Source organism: Carlito syrichta, unplaced genomic scaffold (assembly GCF_000164805.1).
Source record: "Carlito syrichta isolate Samal-C Ts95f unplaced genomic scaffold, Tarsius_syrichta-2.0.1 Scaffold123611, whole genome shotgun sequence".
Taxonomy (NCBI): Eukaryota; Metazoa; Chordata; class Mammalia; order Primates; family Tarsiidae; genus Carlito; species Carlito syrichta.
The window spans coordinates 5348-9995 of NW_007067707.1; the positions used below are offsets into that span (position 1 = coordinate 5348).

The 4648-nt window shown below is 64.6% G+C and overlaps 1 pseudogene across 1 annotated transcript; it reads right to left on the reverse strand.

The window, feature by feature from the left end:
- Positions 1–4008: 4008 nt before the first annotated feature.
- LOC103249846 lies at positions 4009–4306 on the reverse strand (annotated as a pseudogene). The gene has a single exon (XR_002481383.1). The product of XR_002481383.1 is annotated as an agrin pseudogene (transcript).
- Positions 4307–4648: the final 342 nt, after the last annotated feature.

Consider the following 4648-nt stretch of genomic DNA (forward strand, 5'->3'; position numbering starts at 1 on the left):
CCCTCAGCGCTGGCAGCGCTACTGTCCTGCCGCAGTGCCATGTGTGCCTGGAGCTGGCACACAGCTTCTAGGCCCTGGTGCAGCCCCTGCAGGCAGGAAGTGGGGGCACAGCACCCTTTCTGTAGCAGACCATTGTTGGGGGGGCCACCTCAACCCTTTTCCTAACCTGTGAGGGGCAGCACTTCCTGGGACCCTGGGGGTTCGTTCCCCAGGGCAGGCCCGCCATGATTGTGCCCGAAGCCAAGGGGTACCAGGGGGTGCCAGGGGTAGGAGGGCAGGGAGGAGATTCCCGCCTTGCCCCACCCAAGCCTCTGGGTGTAGAACTCCCCAGGCCCCTGCTCCGAAGAGGGCAGCTGGCCTGGGTCCCACAGGTGCAGGGAGAGACTGGGGGGCTCTTTCTGCCACTGTTTTCCACCCTCCCGTGGTTATGGGGCAGGCTCTTATCTCATAGGCTCACACAGGGTTAACCCCCCAGGGCAGGGGAGCAGACAGCTGAAGGCGCCTGTGGCTGGACCTGCTCTCCCCTCCCCGCCGCAGCCACCCCCACTCCTGACCATCCTGCCACCTCAGCCAGGGGACCTCCCTCCACCTCCACCCACCAGAGCAGGCTTGGGCCAGCAACCACGGGGAGACAGTGTAGACAGGGAGGGAGGAGGAGAGATCATTTCAAAACAACCTTTTTTCCATTTCCAGTGTGCAGGGGAGAACGAAGCTAGGGCTCTTCTCTGGATGAGGGAAGGGAGGTCTGGGTAAAGCCAAGAGCTGTTTCCACCAGCTCAGTTTGGCCGTCTTTTCCAGGCCTAAGGGAATCGCCGACTCCCTTTGGCTTCAGCCAGCAAAGCCCACCCCAGGGCCGCCCAGCGAACCAGGGACAAATCCGGGAGAGCCCAGGTGAAAGGAAGACCCAGGAAACCCCAGCTTGGGGGAAGACAGAGGTGGCCCCTCCCCACCCCAGAGACCCCCTCCCCCAGCTGAACGGAGATTCCAGGTGGCAGGCAGCCTCCAAGCCAGGACCTGCCTAGGGGAGGGGCCTACGGGCCTAGGGTGGGATGAGAGGCTGGAGTCAGAAGGGGCAGAAGAGGGAAGCAGGAAAGCCACCACCTTCCCGCTCCACAGGAGAAATGCAGGGGGAGCGCGCAGCCTTCCAGGGACGGGGGCAGAGGCCAGGTACCAGAAGGGGCCAGTCCCCTCCCAAGGGAGGTCCTCCTGCAAGCCCAGAACCCCCTTGCTGTCCCAGGCTGCCCGCAGTGGGGAGGCCCGGTCTGGGGCGTCAGGTCACCCACCCCAGCACCACACTGCCCCTGGGCCCTGGGACCCCGGGCTTTCCTCCAATGGCCCAGGCAGGGAGAAAGGGAGGGCGTGCTGGCCAGAATACATCAGATCGGGGGGCCAGGCCACCAGGACCCCAGGCTTCAGGGCTGGGCAGGGCCGGGCTGGGCGGGTGCCAGACTCACTTGGACCCTGGCCCCCTGCTTTGTCCCTGTGCCAGGCCCTGGCAGGGGCAGACAACACTTTCTTTCTCTGCTCTTGCCTTCTAAGGGGGAGGGAAGGGCCCCAGGCCGCCGGCGGGCCCTCAGTCAGGCATCCTTCTGGGGGCTCCAGGGGGCCCTTGAGGGCCAGCTTTTTGGGGTGGGGAGGTGTGGGCAGTGCCCAGACCAGAACAGAGTGGTGGAGGGCCGGAGAAGATGCCTGCTAGCTGCCCGCCTTGAGCAGACTCCCGTGCGTGGGCTGCTGGCACTGGGAGAGGCCAGGCCACTTCCCTGACAAAGCAGGGGGTGGGGGTCTCTTTCCGGAAGGAGCAGCCCCGCCCCAAGGTGGCGCAGAGGGAGGGGCACATACCTGCCGCAGCTATGCCAGGAATGTGGCTCCCCGGGCAGAGAAGGGGGAGGAGCCTTCCTGAGGGCTGGGGACTGGGAGAGGGGCCTAGGCTGGGCAGGCCAGAAGACCCAGCGGCTGGGGAGAAACTGAGGAAATCTGCAGCAGAGCCAGGGCCCAGGCAAGTGGCCCACAGCAGGCACCCCTCAGGGTGGCGTTTAAACAAGCAGGGTGCTGGGCACAGCTAAGACCTGCCCTCCCCAACCCTGGCTGCTCCGGGCCTCTGGCTCCAGGTGAGGGTGTCCCCATGCAAGGCGGGGCCCCGTGGCCGCCCGCCTCAGCCCCAGACTCACCCCCACAGACAGGGATGGCCCAGACATCTCCTTGTGCCCTGTGGGGCAGGGCCAGAGTCGATGAGGAGGGGTAGGCTTGGCCAAGCCCTGCCCACCTGTTCCCTCACTAGGGAGAAGCCTGGCCACCAGAGGGCCTGGGCTAGGGTTAGATGTCCTTATCTCCTGCAGTCCCCCCTCCCACAACACCCAGCTTGATGGGAGCTGGGCAGAGGGCTGCTCCTTTTCCAGCCAGGCCCTGATTCCAGGGAACGTGCACCCACCCTGGGCAGGCACCCATGTGTGGACCAGTCTCACCCTAGGCTTCTGGGGGCATTTTCGCCACCCTCTTCTGGGAAGCTCCCCACCATCCTGGCTCACCTGCAGACGACCTCTCCCCACGACTCTCCTCCCTGGCCGGCCCCACCCTGGGAGGCAATGGCCATGGTTCCCAGCCCCACCAGTAGGTCTAGTTGCATCCCTCCCAGCAGGGCTTTCCTGTGGACCCTCCCTCCCAGGTTCAGCTCAGCCTGGGCACTCTAGCCCGCATCCGGTGGGCTTTGCAGGACATTGGTGGTGATCTTCCGCCACTGCCCTCTGACTCAACAGCAAGCCCTGTTACTGAGTCACGACCCCAGGGCTAGACCCATCCAGCTTCGGAGCTAATCATTCCCCCTTGGATCTTGCAGGGACAGGGGACGGTCCCACCCTGAGTCTACCCCAGTCCCTCCTCAGCTCCCCCCTCAGCCCCAAACCAGCCGTATCTTCGTCCCACAGCCTGTCCCCTCATCTTCTCCCCAAACCACAAGCGCCCAGAGCAGGGCCAGGGTGTCTAGTCCTCGCCCAGTGGCAAGGCCAGGTGGGGCCCTCACAGCTGAGCCTGTGCTGGGAAGGGACCAGGGGACCCTTCTGTGTTGTTCTGCGGCCCCAGACCTGGAACCCAGCCCGGGAAGCACTGACCCCAGGCTGTGAGAGGTCACAGGGCGCCCTACCTTGGGTGCTGTCCCTCCCCCTGCGCAGTGTCCCCAGCCTTTATGGGAACAGGAAAGCACGATGAGGCCACCACCCAGGATCCCACAGAGACCTCTCAGGAGCCAAACAAGCATCACGGCAACAAGGCAAACAGAGGCCAGGACTTTCCTGCTGGCCAACCGAGCAAATCAGAGGGACAGGAAGTCACGACCCTTGCCGTCGCCCTGGGGAGGAAGTGTTCTCCCTGCGCCCCCCACTCACACATCCCTTCCCAGGCAGCCAGGAGGGAGCAGACAGGATGTGGAGGCGATGGGGAGTTCCTCTATTTTCCCAGCCACATTCCCAGCCAAATGTCTCATGCCCCAACAGGGCAGTCCTAGGGTAAGGGGGCCCTGACCTGGGGTTTCTGCTCACGCCCAGGCTCGGCTGGGGCCAGGGCACGCGGGGCTATTCAGAGCAGACATGCCGGGACAGCAGGTGAAAAGAGGCTCTCCCCCTGCAGGGGAGCCCCCACGCCCATCCAAGCTCCTTCACCCACAGAGCTGCTCTGTCCACAAGTGACAGGCCTCTGGGAGTGCAGCCCCCACCCCCACAGGACCCCCCTTCCCCCGTGGGCTGCTCAGCGTGGAGTCCAATCCAACAGGTGACAAGGCCTCTAGGAGGGAGTGCAGAGAGCAGGGAGGGAAGGGTGGGGGCTGCTGGCCTCAGGGTGGCTGGAGACACAGCAAGAAGCAGGAGTGGGGAGCGAGGCTGGACCCCGGGACAGGGCCGCTCCAGCCCATGCAGACTCTCCCCTGCAGCTCCCGCTCCCAGAGCGCAAGGGGCCACCCCACACGGCACCCTTCTGTAGGCTGCAGCCTACCCTGACCGGCGCCCTGGGCTCCCCACGCACCTTCTACGCAGAACTCCACCTCCTCTAGGTTCCGCAGGGTGATCCGCATGAGGCTAGAGTTGAGCATCAGCTCATTCTTGTGGGCTGGCCACAGGTACGGGGGTGCTGGGTTCACAAAGAAGATCCTAGTGTCTCCAGTAGACACCTGGTTGTCACAGATAAGGGGGTCCCCGAAGCCGCCGATCACCACCTTGTTGCCACCATCCACCAGGCTCTCCTGGGCCACCAGCTCCTTGCCCTTCAAGTACCGCCAGACACGAACCTGGGGGGACACGGGGCAGGTGTCATTGGTCCTCTCCTGCAGGGGAGGGGGCTAGACACGGGCCTGGGCCTTCCCTCTCTGCTGGCCTCAACCGTTCAGGCCAAATGTTCACAGTAGACTCGAGCCCTGGGCAGAGATGTGGGGAGACCTTAGGGACAGCCCTGAGCAGAGACTGCCAGAAAACGCACAAGCTGGATGCCACGGCCCATGTGTGAACACGTGAGAACCTGCCACCTGACCACACCACCTCCTCCAGGAAGCAGCCAAGCCCAGCCTCCCTGACTCCAGTCCCGTCCATCTCAGCACAGACTGGATTCGGAAAGGGGCCACCTGGCTGGGGGGGCCTGCCTGCCTTGCCGCCATCCTCTCCCGCCAGGT